Here is a 16,205-nt window from a genome sequence, read left to right as displayed (position 1 = left end):
CCCAGTGCCGCTCTGCAGCCTGGGAACTGAAGTCTCTACGCTGTGGCCGTGGATGTCAGGTCGGCGGCAGGGAGACAAACAGCGTTGGTGGTCCTGGTGCTGCAGGCGGAACCCCAGGTACGTGCTGGCTCTCTGGCTGTCACGGTGAATGCGTGTGCAAGGTGCCCCCGCTCCACCGAGGGAGCCTCTCGTTTTTCTGCTCCTCCGGGCGCGACGTCGGGCGGAAGTGTCCCAGTGCCGCCCTGCAGCCTGGGAACTGAAGTCTCTACGCTGCGGCCGTGGATGTCAGGTCGGTGGCAGGGAGACAAACAGCGTTGGTGGTCCTGGTGCTGCAGGCGGAACCCCAGGTACGTGCTGGCTCTCTGGCTGTCACGGTGAATGTGTGTGCAAGGTGCCCCCAGATTTATAACAACTGCTTCCAATAGCCAGTTGGGAATCTCCGGTTGAAAAAGACGCATCAAAGAGCTTCATCTACGAAGTAGATCAGCTACTCCATTAGCCAAAGTACTATATACTTCCGGGTGACTAAACCTTGATGAAGGACAATCTTTGACCGTGGGGGCCATCTGCATCATGCACCATCACAGAGAATAAAGAAGGAGAAGAGAGTTTTTACTCTTGTATCTGGTATTCTACCAGCCAGGTTTGAAAGAGAAGACTTTGTGTGAGGAGCCAGTGCAAGTGGGAGGTGTAAAGACTCTTTCTCCAAAAGAAAACAAATGCTGCCAGAGAAAGGATCTTAGGGCCTGATTTAGAGATCGGTGAATGAGTTACAAATGTGAACTCACGTCTACCTTATTACAAATCCATTATATTTGATGGCACTTGAAATATGGGGGATGGGATATCCATAACAATTATGATGGAGTACATGTCTGCCAGACTCTAAATATGGCCCCAAGTCTCTAGTATGTAATGCAGAACAATTTGTGAGACAGCAATCTAACCTGCCGGAAAACAAATCTTTTCATCCCTAGAAGTCTGACTAACGTGAGTATTTCAAGCATCAATCAGTCTATCTCTTTTTCCTGCAAGTGCTTATCACCACTCCACACATCTCATTGCCATCCATGCTTTAGTAGACTCAGGCGTCTCAGCAATTTTTGTGGATCATGATTTATTACATTTATGCCCCACTATTCCTATGAACACAAGGCATGAACCAGAAGAAATAAAGGGAATTAATTTCATGTCATTCTCATCTGGGGCTGTACAAGAAACAATGGCTCTTTCTAAGAGTTCCTTTTTTCAAGAATGTGGAAACCATTGATATTGGCATTATTGACTTACCTACTTTCCCATTAAACAGGGAGGCACTTGGCTGAAGTTACAAAGTCCAGAGTTCACTTCAATAGCTTTATTCCTTGACAGTTAAAGATGTCAAATCATTTAAAAAGGTCATAAATTTACATTTAGATGTTTGGCCTATCTAACGCTCTTGCTGATTTACAGCACTTTGTGAATTCAATTTTTTGAGATTTTTTAGATGCCTTCCTGGTGATGTGTTAATCTACTCAGAGAACATCCAACAACATTGTGAATGTGGAAGTTGATAGTTTTACATAAATGTAACCTTGTAATATAATAGAAATGTGCCTTAACATTCCATAGAAAAAGCCTATTAAAAATAGTGGCTAGAAAATGTGCATTTATTCAACGTGCAAAAGTTAAAAATGCTGCCAATTTCTGCAGAAAGCTCCCATTTGTACAGTTCTTTCACTGCTAGGCCTCAATAGTTTCTTGATTCTTCCCTGTCTCTTTAAGAAAATAAATGCCTTTTGTAAAATGATAATTTAACATTACAACTGAACGGTGAAGCTCAACATCTTCGTGAAATGTGCTGTTTGCTGCAAAATATATTTCTTTCCTTCCTCACACCATATGACTTCATTATATTTTTTATTGTTTCCTCTGCCCTATGCTTATAATGAACAAGTATATTAATGAAAAGAATGCTCGTTTTAGGTTTGAATTCCATGATCTAACCAGAACATGCTAGATTTATTTACATGGGTTTTTTTCTTAGAGGAAAGAAATTGCGAAATAACATTTGTATAATGAGGTAGCATACACAAACAACTTAGAACAATAAAAACAGACCAAAATAATTACCAGGGCTAATTACATCAAGATTGACATTAGAATACAGCGAGTCATGAGTAATACAGCAAGTGTGGTTGGGAAAGGCAAAAGAAGGAGGGGGGAAGCAGGAATGGCGGGAGACAATGGAAGGGGAAGGGTGAGGAAGACCTGGGTAAGTGTAAGCTGGGGCTATACGGGGATTTAGTTATATGAGAGGGAAAGGTAGTTAAATAGGATAGTTATAGAAAGAGGGGGGGGAGAGGAAATCAAGTGATCAGTAAGGGGAGCCCTAAACAGTGAGACGCAGGCTGAGACTATAAGGGGACTTAGTAATATAAGAGGGGAAAGGTAGTAAAATAGGGTAGTTATAAGAAGAGGGGGGAAAAGGAAGTCAGGTGATCGATAAGGGGAACCCAAAACAGTGAGAAGCAGAATTGGGAATAGTGCCCGGTGTAGGGATTAGGGACCCCAGTATTTGTTGAGGAGGTGCAGTTTCAGGGCTTTTTTGAAGCTGTAGTAGGAGGGGTTGCAGCACAATTCTATGGGGAGGGAATTCCAGATGGTAGGCACATTTCCAGAGGGGGAATGAGAGCAAGTGTGTCGGTGCTCCTCAACACTCTAGAGCCGCCGGCCTTGTGGAGTTTGTCCGAGAGGTACAGCGGGGTGTTTTGGTGAAGGGCTTTATGCGTGATGCAAGTGGTCTTGTAGATGGATCTGCCTTCAATGGGGAGCCATTTGAGGGATTTGAGGGCAGGGGAGATGTGATCGAACCGTTTGCAATCTGTGAGAAGCCTAGCAGCAAGGTTGAGAACAGATTTGATTGGAGCTAAGTGGATTTTAGGTGTTCCAACGAGGATGGCATTACCATAGTCGATTCTCGATAGGACCAGTGATTGGACAACTAATTTAAAGTCACCTGCAGGAATGAAGGGTTTGATTTTCTTGAGGTGATGGAGCGTGAAGAGAATGCCCTTTGCTATATTTTTTATGTGAGAAATAAGACTAAGGTTCCGGTCAATGTTAATCCTTAGGGATTTAAATGAGTTGGAAATGGTGAGACAACAGTTGAGAGCTTTAAGGTCAGAGATCCAGGCTTGAATGGGAAGTGGGTTGTTTTTTGGTGAGAAGATGATGAGTTTGGTTTTTAGGGTTGAGTTTAAGGTGGTTGAAATGGAACCAGGATTGAATCTTAATCAGGGTGTCATTGAGGTGTAGGATATCAGAATGTGATTTAATCTTGCAGTAGATTTGGGTGTCATCAGCATAGAGGTGGTAATTGATTCCCGCTTGCTTAAGAATGAAGGTGAGAGGTTCTATGAAGAGGTTCAAAAGAGAGGGAGAGAGTATAGATTCCTTGGGGACACCAAGGGAGACAGGCCTAGGTTTAGAAAGGCGAGAATTTAATTTGTTGTGTTCTGTGTTAGAAAAAAGAGGAGAACCATTTGAGGACTGAGCCATTAAGGCCAAACCATCTTTGAGAGTGCTAAGTAAGGCAGAGTGGTTGACAGTATCGAAAGTAGCAGAGAGGTCGAGGAGAATTAGAAGGGAGGACTCTCCCTTGTCAAGGGATTGTTGAATGTCGCCAATTATGTTAAGCATGGCTGTTTCAGTACTGCAGCCCTTTCTAAAGCCTGATTGCAGTGAGTCCCACAGATTGAAAGTGTCAATGTGTTTGTCCAATTGAAGCAGGGCACATTTTTCAAGGGCTTTAGAGAGAAGCGGGAGGTTAGAGATAGGACGGAGATTATTAAGGTCGTTTGGATCGGCTTGGGGATTTTTGAGGGTGGGAGTGATTTTTCCAAGTTGGAGTGAGACAGGGACACATACCGTAGCCAATGAGGAGTTGATGATAGTGGTCCAATAGGGAGCAATGATGCGTTTTAAACCTTGGACAAGGTTAGCAGGCAGAGAGTCTCTGGTGTGAGAGGAAGGTTTAAGGCTGGTAATGATGTTAAGAACATCACGTTCGGTAACTCGGTGGAAGTTATGCCAGGAGGCATTGTTTTTTCGCAGGGGATAAGTTGGGCTGTGTTCAGGCGGGGAAGTGACGAGAGGGAGGAGAGAAGCATCAGGGGGAATAGTAGAAAAGGGGAAATCTTTGGGGGAAATGTCAAAGGGGGTAAGGTACTGTGAGGGAGGGGTTTAAAATGAAGGATTGAACAATTTTGGTGATTTTTTCAGAGAAGTTAGCAATTTCTTCACATTTCTCAATTGAGGCCATCAACTTGGGGGGGTCCAGGGCTGTTTGGTTTTTAACAATGCTGTACAATTCCCTGGGTCTATTTTTGGCCCGGTCCAGTTGTGAACGGAAGAAGGAGGCCTTTTCATTGAGAATGTGTTTTTTATACTTAGACCTAGCAGATCTTAGGAGGGTCAGATTTGTGGGGACGGGTGTTGCCTCCAAGTACGTTCAATCATTCTAAGAGAACGTCTCTCCCTGTTGAGGTTAGCATTGAACCAGGATTTGGAGGAGGTTTTTTTTGTGTTTTGAAATTTTGCTGGGGCAATTTAGTCGAGGAGCTCAATGATGGATTTGTTAAAATGATCAGTGAGGTCATTTGAATTTTGGGAGAGAGGAGTGAGTTGCAGTTGTGCTTTGACTTTGGTCTCCAACTCTGCCGGGGAAATAAGGTGAAGGTTTATAGTCAGTTTCCTGTGTTTAATGGTTTTGAGGGGGGGAGTGGCATTGTGTTAGTGATCGAGAAGAGGATGAGCTGATGGTCTGACCAGTCAATGGGGACGATGTTGGAAAGGGAGGCCAAGTCATTGCAAGTAATGATAGCATCAAGACTTGCTCCCTTGGTGTGAGTCGGAGAATGGCAGAGTTTTTTCAGGTCATTAATATTGAGTAGATCAGTAAGGAGGTTAACAGAGGGATCATCCTTTTTGTTCCAGTGGAAGTTAAAGTCTCCTAGGAAGAGGTTTTTAGAGTTGAAAAGCGAGGATTGGGTAAGGAGGTCGGACAGTTCGTCTACAAACAGAAGAGGGTCACCCGGGGGTGATAAATATTATGTAGACGGATTGAGTGTGACCCCGGGATTCTAAGTTCTGCTCCAAGGTATTAAAAAGTAGTGTGATCAGAGTTCTTGACAAGTGAAAGTTGCAGATAATTTTCGTAGATAATGGGTAGCCCCCCTCCAATTCTGTCAGGCCAATCTTTCCTGAGGATGGAGTAGCCGGAAGGGGAGAGCAGGTCGAGAATAGAAGAAGAGTGGTCGTTGAGCCAAGTTTCAGTTAGGAAGGCGATGTCAATGGCATCACTAAGGATGGTTTCCGCTATGTGTCGCATGTCGAGCAGCGGATCGACAATTAACCAGCATGCATGCAAAGGGTTTAGGGCTGCTTTTGGGGGGGGGCAAGAGTGGATAGTGGTAAGTTCTGATGGAGGTCTGGGTGAGACTGGGGAGGATGGGATTCTGCTAGTACCCAGGATCGCTGGGATGGTTGCATGGGGAGCAGGAGGGTCTTTAATATGGGAATTAGGTAGGTAAGAGTTACCGAGGTCAGGGAGGTCGGAGGAGGAGAAATGGCTCGAGGCGAGAGATGGTCTAAGTGTCGGGTTGCAGAGGGGGGTAGCACTCCGATATTCATGTTTCATTTCATAGAGTAGATCATTGTTACACAGTGGGACACTGAACAGCTAATAGAGTAGGCTTGCAAAGGTGCTCATGAGAACCTTACTAGATGTATGTTTTTGTGATACGCTGAAGCCATATTCAAGTAAATTGCATGTTGACATGGACGTTTACCACAGAAATCAAAGGAGAGGGTGACGGACCTTCGGAAGATCCTTCTTAATTGGCTGAAGATGACATAACCACATGTATTGCAACATGTTATGTGCTTTCTATATAGTACATGTTCCTAGCTAGAGAGTCAAGGCATTCTATGTATCCCTACCCTGCCATGTCCTTTAGCAATTTATTGTGCAAAACCTGGAATGCCATGAGCTGCTTCAAACAGTGATTTCTTTATGTTCCTTGCGAGTTGTGAGGAGACTTTCTATCATATGCCGATTATAGCTACTGCTGTGACAGTGGCGTAGCTAGGCATTCTGCCATCTGTGGCAGTTCCAGGCTTTGCCGCCCTGCAGCAGCCGTAAGAGTGGGGGTGCAGGGTGCTGGCGAACAAATCCAGCATTTGCCACCCCGCATGGCCGCACGTAAGAGCGGGGGAAGGATGCTGCCCCAAAACTCATGCCGTCAAGGGCGCACCACCCACCCCGCCCCCCCTTGCTATGCCACTGTGCAGTGATGAATCCCTTTACCTGTTTTAAAGGTTGCTACTCTAAAATTTTACTTGCTCTTTTCCAAAAGGGACTCTTTATGGGTTCTTGTTTGAATAGGTTAGGTCATTTAGATGAGGATAGGGACTCATTCTTTATAGAACAAGCTGTTATTCTGTATGCTTGTTCTATTCAAATGTTCTCGAAATATCTGTGAAATATGGATTTATATGACTAATATGAACAAAAAAGACAAAAAAAGAGACTAATCTCTCAAAGAAAAAATAAACTTTTAAAATGTTACCAAAGCTCTCATTATTGACTGAACATCTAATGTTGAACACAATGTTTATTTCAGAGTTGTGTTTGGGTTGTGCTCCATTATAACACAGTGACAAAGATCCGAAACATGTCTGGGCCTGAAGTTTGAAAAGCCCATATAATCCCCACACAAGCACTGCAAGCACTTACAAGGCAAATACCAAAAAATGTCATTGCTGTTTGAGCGGAGAAAAGCACAGCCAAATCAAAGGCAAAAAGGTAAGCCCATGGCAACGGTAGGGGTGGAGCTTTGCCTCTGAGTCCAACTGTGTCTATCAGGCTACGGGTATGCAAGTAAGTTGACTGACCCCACCCGAGCCTGTAAAAATATAGGCAAAGATAAAGTTGGAGGAGGAGCCTTAAGATCCACTCTCCTTGTTCCAGGATAGCTTCCCACTAGAGTGCAGGTAGGTAGATGCTTCTTAATACACCATGCACATTTGCCTTTTATCACCTTTCCTGTTCCTCAAGGCTGCTCCTCATTCAGGTTCACAGGCTTGCCATGTCTCGGGAGGCAGATAGTTACAAAATTCTGTCTCCCGAAGAATGAAGAAGCCTAGTACCACGAGTGGTCCAACATGGGGTACACAGCTCCTTCCCTCCTTATAACTACTGTTTCTGGAGGGCAGAGTCTCAAGCAACACTGTGGAGCTGAGATGGAATCACTGAGGTACGTAGAGGGAGGAGGAATGGTGGGCTGGATCCAGAGAGAGCTGAATTAATGTGCAGATGTGTGTAAGCATATGTGTAAGTGTATGTGCGTGTGTGTCAGTGAAGAAGCTTGTTAGTGGATGTACATGCACCCAAGTGAGCTTGTGATTGAGTGTGTGACTCTCCACATAAGAGTAAAAGTAAAGGCCATATTAATGAGGCTGGGATCTCTGCATCAGCACCAAACTCCTCCTCCAAATGACCTGTGTAGAGTGACTTGATAACCTCTTTTGGAAAGAGTAACATCTGCACCAATCACATGAACAGAGTTGCTCAAAATTCATAGAATTGAAATCACTTCCATCTGCATGCTGCATACACATACATGTGCTTCATAATTTTAAAATAGACTTCAATATGAGGTGCAAAAGCCAAAAAGTAAAGTATGATGAAAGGACAGACTGTAATAATGAGGAAAATGTCCAGAGAGGTGTTTGTGGGGGTTGGTGGAGTACAAGGTAGGCATTGTTTAAATATGGAGTGTGGGAGAAAAATTCAGGCCAGACAGAAGTCTTAGTACTTGACATGGTATATTCGAGTCACTCTGCTCACTCCATAGACCAGTCTGTAACAAGTGTGAGTAATTAGAGTGAATTATATATCCTCAGACAGGCCATCCCCTGTTTCAAAACAAGCACATCTGTATAGAACTAGTCACCTTGACTAATCATCATAGTGCTGTAAACTCACTCAGTTATCAGTATGGAGCTGCACTCTGACATCTACTACAGAATTTTAAACCTCATTCATCCATTCTGGTGCAAACCCATACCATAGGCTAATAGTGCTGGGAGAGGAAAGGGTGATGAAAGTTCTGCATTCAAATGCTACCTGCAGCACTGGTGCTTTGTATATTCTACACACATTAAATGTTCTCCTTTTGAGGCCAGTTTGACATTCCTAAACAAAGGTAATTCTGGAATATTATGCAACCTCATATGGCTGGACATGACATGGCATTACCCAACCTCTATTACCTCATCTCTTCCCAGGTATCCTGCTCTCCGTGGGAACATGTAACAGTCCGTACTCGAGGAGGGGCCAGGAGAAGATGAATGAAGTCGTCTTAACAGAAAACAGAGATTGGTTACAACCATGCACAATCTATAATGTTTGGCAGGTTTATATAGCACAAACACGGCTCAAGGACATTAGAGCATTTTATGTGAATACTAGATTCTATTACACAGTCTATTGTTATTTCTTTTTTTTGACCCCGGAGTGATTAAGTGATTTTGCCCAAGATCGGTTGAGCCAAGACGTGAATTTAAAACTTGTTTACCAGCTACAGGCTAATGTTTCTTGCCGTTAGGCTACATCACTTCCCTTTAAAAAAGCACCCTTGTGTCTCCAACCCCCACCCCAATGATTAAGATCACTGTGGAAAACATATTATCATCTAACTTCACTTTCTCTTGGTCAGAATTTCCGCTAATGGTGAGTGAGTATTAGGGTGAGTGAGTATATCTCAGTGTGTGTGTGTGAGTATATGCAAATCTACATGTGAAGGAGAAGATGTGGCTATGTGTATTGAAGTGTGTGTGTGTGCTTGTGTGTGCCTTTATGTGTGTCTGTGTGTGTTAAAAACCTTCTTCATAGAGAAATATCCCAAACAGATGCACAGTACCACCACCAGTTCACTGCCCAGTGAAATGCTGCCCCCAAAGAGAAGCCACACAGTCTCTGAAACACCATAGATATAGTGCCCAGTAAGGCACCCAACCCTCCCTTTGCTGAAATAATTTCACTATTTCTGCATATTCAGTGACCAGTGAGGCTGTTTATCTGCATACCCTTTGAAAAAGGTACACATTTCTACAGAGCCTTCTCATCATGGGGCATATACACAAAGTTAAATCAACACGGAGGTATGCTACACTATGGAGGGAGAAGGAAACGTAAAGAGGGCAAACTACTTGTCCATCTACACTGGCAGTCACATTGCTGCTGTACCATCACACCCTGACTTCAGTGCAGTGTGGGGGCACAACAGCTAGATTCAACTGTGGAGAGGGTGTCATGGCAGTTCAAGGCAAATCGGTGGGTAGGGAGAATGCAGACAGGTCCTCTGACTGGAAAGAACAGTGATGTAGGCAGATCCTTGATGCTGTTCCTGTGGGTACAGGGAAGACTACAAGCCAGTGCTCGGGGTCAAGACAGAAACATTCTGCAGGTTGTTTGGAGATAGGTTCTATGACAACTGAAGATCATGCAGGTAGTTGTTCAAGGGAGGTGCACTTGAGAGGGACAATAAAGCAGGGTGTTCTAAAGGTAGACCAGGTGGACATAATGGAGAGAAGAAATGATGCAGAGAGGTCCGAGAGGTTGTGCCAAGTTGATCCTATGGAGAGAAACTACTGCAAGCAGGGGTTCCTTCAAGCTGGCTACTGGTTCCACCTGAAGACAGGGGATAGTGTAGATTAGGCCCAGACCAGTGGTTGCTGATCCAGAATCCCACTATCTGGGCACTGATGTAGAGGGGTTGGGCAAAATGTAGGATCCTACTCTGTTTCAGGCTGTACCAGGGGTTGTGAGTCCTTTCTATGAAAGAACGAGCAGGCTGGTTAGGTGCTACAGACTGTTAGCAGTATAGACATGGACCAGAGATGGACTGGTTTTCAGGAAGGTCAGGTGTTTGTAAGCTGATGCTATCAATGTCACACTGCTCCTTGGGGTCGGTCTGCTCAAAATCCTAATCACAAGAGGCCCAGCTAACCCACAGGGAGGGTGAGAGAGAATATGGTTTTTGGGAAAGGATTAATTCTCCAAATTATATAATCAACATACACTAATGGGTATCCCCCCCCCCTAATAGATATATCTGCTAGAATCAGACAATCAAGTGTGGTGCCCTCTGCACTTGAAACAAAAGTGTTTTTTTGTAAGGCCCTCACTCACTCCAGTAGTGGTATGCTTCATCATCAGGTCTGTAAGAAATTGGGTTACTGGTTGAGGGGTGATCAACCCTACTCAAGTAGCCAGCACAATTCTTCTCAGCGAGAGGCACAAGCAAACCCCATATTAACTTGTGCTCAGCCCTCTGGCAGCTTGGCATAGACCAGTCAGGTTTAACTTAGAGGCAATGTGTAAAGTATGTATGCAGCACTTTAAACATAAATAAAATAAAAATACAACACAGTTATGTTAACATATACATGAACTCTTGCTATTTGTCTCTCCTGCTCTCCGAGAAATAACCAATGATGAGCCCAAGGGTGACTAGCATGCAACCCTCAAATACAGAAGAAGCAAGAGAAATATCTACAGTACAAAAAAAAAGATGGTACAACAATCACAAAATTCAACAACAAGAATGAGGAAACTAAAGAGGAAACAAAACAAACAACAGGGAGAAAATTTGGTTACGATATAGTGTGACACACAGGAAGCTTCTTGGCAAGTTGTTCTTGGCTGACCCTGCCTAAATAGCCCCGGAAAATTTCCAGCCTTACCTGTTCTGTGAGCTCAGCCTTTTAATGGTGCCACAACCTCCACAAGCCCATTCTCGAGGGCTTCTACTGTTCTGCTGCTGCTCTTGTTTAACAACTGCTGTACTTTCCTGGTAATTATCTTCCTGTGGTTGTTATTTCAAATCTCGAGTTCTGACATGGTTGAGATTGAATGTCTACAGAAATATGTAGAGCACTGGGCCGTTCATCCAGCCACTATCCAGTATCCAAACTTAGTGACCTATTTCAATAGATTTTATTGTCAACCTGCCAAATTAACAAGGATATATAACTCTTGTAGTTGTCATCCACTATTTATCAAAATTAGGACTTATCATTCTGTTAAAAATGTCACCCAGCGCTGTACAATTAGCTGAGATTATCATTCATCACATTTTCTGACTCCACGGTCATCCCTAAACCATCAATCCTGACACAGGTAAGAATCTGCAGCACATTTTTTTATGAGGAGGGTTGGAATTGCCCATTTAATGTCCAGCAGCTATTACCCCGAGACAGATGGACAGACCGGAGGGTACTGACAGGATTTCTGTCTAAACCTCTCATAAAATTAACACTACAGTAGTTATAATTCCTGCATCAATCTCAGAAGAAACCTGTTTTGACAAGGAAGGGATTTGAACATTTGGGAGACTGGGCAGTAGCTATCTGTTTATGCTGCTATCTACTGCATGGTTGGTAACATCCAAGATCAGGAGTCTACTTCAGGATCATTCATGATAAAGCATTTTGAACTACACTGCGCACAAGCATTCTTGCTTTGGAACAATGAGCAGTCATTTTTTCTCTCTGCTCCAATTAGTTTGTCTACTCAACGCAGCGCTCCGCCACACTTACTGCCTTTCCCCTTCTCATGCCCTTTTGGTTAGTCCTTGCCTAGACCCTCTCCAGCTTGTTGTTTTTTTTGGGGATGTTGTCTGCTGCTGCCTCATTGGTTCCCTGCTCTTGGACATCCTGGGGACCAGCACTGGTATCCTGGTAGGGGTCAGGTCTCATTGCTATTTACTTCACTCGTGATTCAGAATTCACTGCATATCACTCCCAAGAATGAGTCAGTGTGTCAGTCCACAAGAAAGCACCAGTCCATCCCAGGTTTTCCCAACACCACCTTACTCTGGCATAGGAAAAAAACAATGGAATAAAAAAAAACACAGGTGAAAAGAAGGTAGCTGACACCATTAAGATGCTCATAATGTGAGCTTTGTTTTTGGGTTGTAACCCATTACGAATACTGTACAGCCCCCACCCATTTGCGCCCACCCAAAGTGAAACATCAGGAAACATAACATACACTAGAGTTGGAAGGACAAAATTTCAACCATGTTGACTGTGGATATGGGGGAATCCCTGTGCTAATATATGTTGCAAATTTTTGCGTGTGCAACACTGATTTACCAACGGTAAAATAACAAAGGAATAGTATCCAGTATTATTACCTGTAATTAATGTTGTCCTTTGACAAAACTAGACTCTGCGCTATATACACAAAAACAATACACAAGTATTGCTAGGAGCCGAAATTTAGTATATATGGGTGTGTAAAAAATCACACCCACATATTCTTTTCCTGAAAAGGCGCAGTCTCAGTACTCTGATATTTCTGCTACTTAATACAGCGACATACAGATTTCCCGAAATGAAATCAGCGATTGGTAGCCCTTGTGGAAAAAAGAAAAACTAATCACCTAGGCTAACACCCAACAGCATTTCTTATAAGACCATATTTGAGAAAAACAAACTAACCCGTGGCCACACTCTCTTTCCTTGTACATTGATTCCCTTTGTTAGAACGTTTTTTATATTTGTTCTAAAACGTGTTCATTTTTGTTTAAATTAGAACCAAATAAGGATGAATTTGTATTTTCACTCTGCTACTTCAAGGAAAGCAAAGGGAAGGTGGTTGGATCTCCCTTTCCTGCTAACACAGGAAAAGATGACAGCTTTCTGAATGAAGAAAAACGCGGCCGTGTCCCCATATCAGCTAACATAAAAGACATCAGAATCGCGTGTGTAGACACCATTCTGACTAAACCGCTTCCTGGAGTCTAATTTCTCCAGTTTATTTTTAGCCAAGGTGAACTTTCAGGAAAGCTAAAAATAAATCCGCCATGTTGTTGTGGTCTACATCGAGCCATCGCGCGCTTTTAATTGTACCTCAGTCTCTGACCTCGGGATCCGTAATGATTGATACGCAGTGATATAAGGATACTCGGTGAACTATGCCACCCCCGGGTATAAGCAAATTACATAGTTGACCTTAAAGCATTCTTTAGAAAAAATAGATGGAATCTAAATTAACTGCATGAGTTAGTGAGGTTGGTTGGAATATTAAGTTATTTATTTATATTCTGACATCATTTTCTGGCAGTATTGATTGGGATTATTGATTTAAATGTCGGAGCCAGTCTAACAGATGCCAGTAATCACACACTTAATTGCACAGATTGAAAGACTATATTTCACTGTTTAAAAAAACACAATATATGGCTTTATTATAATACAGGCAGTTGCTGCTTTACTCTGTTTTTCATTAAGGCACTGTCTTGGTAGCACTAGTTGACAGTCGTTGCAATGTCCAAGGAATAGAGCAACACATAGGAGTTAATTTTAAAGCACAATGTTAAAATAAAGGATGTTAACTCATGAAGGGGCATGTTATCAAGACAGGCGATAAAATTATCGGCGCTTTAGCGGCAGAAAACCGCCGCTAAAACGGCGATAATGGGCTTGATAATATGCTCTATGGAATTCCCATTGAAGCCCATGTTAGATGTGAAGGACGTCTAACATGGGCTTCAATTGGAATTCCGTAGAGCATATTATCAAGCCCATTATCGCCGTTTTAGCTGCTGTTTTCTGCCGCTAAAGCAGCGATAATTTTATCGCCTGTCTTGATAATATGCCCCTGTACCCCTTTGTCATCGGTCGTTTAATGCTAACAAACAGCCATAGAGATTACAATGGAAACAAACATTGCCATTCGGATGCAGGGGTCATCAGAAGTGTTATATTGTTAAACAATATTGTACATTTATGACACAAATGCGAAAGCTATAAAACAAATATAAAACAAAACTGTTTTTCTGATTTATTTATTGTTAAATTTGGTCCAAAAAAATCCAACTAAGCATTACATTGTACAGTGTGTGTGTGTGTTTAATTGTACAGGTTATATATATAGACTGTTCCGGGACAATTTTGTGACAAAATGTCAGGATTAGTCGATAAAGTTACTGTTAGTTCAATTTTACACCAGCATTTGCAGAGTGTATAGATTAGTCAATGCGTGTGCAATTTTGCACACTAGTTTCCAGATGACAAGGATTTAGTTGATGGTGGTGACATTTTGAACCAACATTTGCCCTGCTTCGCAAGACCAAAAACAACGTTTTACACTGGTAGGTTGGTACAATTGTTGATGAAAAATTTCATTGTCACCTATGCAATCTATATAATCTGAAAATGACAGTGCAGAATGGAAACAAAAGTAACGTCATCTATGGAATCAAAAAATGAAATGTGGAAATTTCACTAGACTGGTGCAGCAGATGTAATCCTGAGGTGTCAGTGCAAAATACAACTGAAAACAATTGTTATCTATGTAATCTACAATATTGTGATCTGTGTAGCTAAGAACCTGGATGATATGCTAGCTGCTACCAATGAGAAGGGGCTTTCCATGCTGTTCCTTCTATGTTGGTCTGCATGATTCAACACAGATGAATTTACAAACTTTTGTTCATCACAAATTCTTGGGCCACCTGCACTTTTATACATGATCCCATTTTCAGCCATTCCTTCTCACATCTCTGTGTGGATGAATGGTTCAAACAGATCACAATGAGTTCCACGAGACGCCCTCCTCTTCTATCTGCTTTGAACATTCACAAGATAAACATTTTTTCCCAAAAGCATACGCCTTTGTATGAAAAATATTGGGGATGGCATCCGGATATTCAGGAAGATGTTTCTTCAAGAAGATTGTACATCTCCTAATAATGAAGGAAATGCATCTTCCTTTTTCATCCGATTTTAACCAAGTTTTATAAATGTTGACCATGTACTTAGGTATGCCATATAAATATACGCAACCATAAAATTACCCTTTACGCTATTTAGTCATAGTTTAGTTTGAAAGTATTTATGACACTGACCTGAGCATGGAGTGTAGTGGCGTGCTTTACATAGAGCTCGACAATATATACCACTCTGTACTGGCTACATCGAGAGGGGTAGATGGTTGCAAAGCAACTGGGATTTCATTGGTGGGGGACAAAGATTCTGATTCCTATTACCTTTGCCAGTTGTAATATTACAGTGGGAACGACCTGTGCAATGTAAGATTTCGATGGCTCATGGGAATAGTGGCTGTAGGAGGTGGTTAGATCTGGTGGGAATTGTAGAATTTTGAATTCCTTCTTGAAGATAAAGAGTGACTGTGCCAATCTTAGGAGAGTGAGAATGACTAAAGACAAATAACTTATTTTTTTCTTGTCTTCAAGCTTTTGGAAAGATTTAGTTGGTTGATGCAGTGCTTGTATGGGAGCTGCAATGTAGTTATTACACAAGGATTTCAATTTGAGGAGTGCAAGGAAGGGATGGAGTGTAGGTGTGTGTGTGGAGCTTCTGGGTGTGAAATGTTGATATGGTGAACAGGCATGCATCTGCAATTAATGTTACTTAATTAAAGTCTGTATTGACAGGGCGACCAGTTAACACTGCATTGCTAACAGTAATGAGAGTGAGATCAAGGTCTTGGACTTTGCACAATGTGTCTGCAGGTGTGGACAGGCCCATTTTGATTTATCTTGATTTTCTGTAATCTAGTGCAATTCTGTTTGGCATTTTCTTGTTGATGTCATCCTTGAAGAAGTTACAAGGGTCAATGTAGGAACACAAAGATTTGACATTGCAGGAAAGAGGGTGAGAGGATCTGTTCACTTGTAGTATATTCAGTTATTCCTTGATCTTTGAAATTTACCACCATTGTTGAGTTTGAATTCTGTCTTGGTGAGGTTCAGCTTTATATAAACAGTGACCATCCATGCCTAAATGGTGATTAGGCATTGACTCCCGAAAGTCAGTGGCTAAAATAGCTAAGATAAATGTCCAGATTATGCACTTACTGGTGAACGATGACATCTTGTTCAGCTGGTGGAACTCCTCAGGGCTCTGCATATAAAGGATGCATTATTGAACTAGTATTGATTTCTAAAAGATCCTAAATGTGCCTATGTGCACAAGAAATTTAGAGGATTCTCTTTTGATATCTTATTGTCTCTATGAGAGGAATGAGACAAGCAACTCTTGGACATAGCCAGAGCTGCCCATGCACAGAAAGAGAGCATTAAGGAGTAGGTCCGGGTAAATCTAAATTATTCCAAGAAATGCTGTGA

The sequence above is a fragment of the Triturus cristatus genome, chromosome 4_1 (assembly GCF_964204655.1).
Source record: "Triturus cristatus chromosome 4_1, aTriCri1.1, whole genome shotgun sequence".
In the NCBI taxonomy this organism is placed as follows: domain Eukaryota; kingdom Metazoa; phylum Chordata; class Amphibia; order Caudata; family Salamandridae; genus Triturus; species Triturus cristatus.
Note: the sequence above shows the minus strand (reverse complement) of the source record.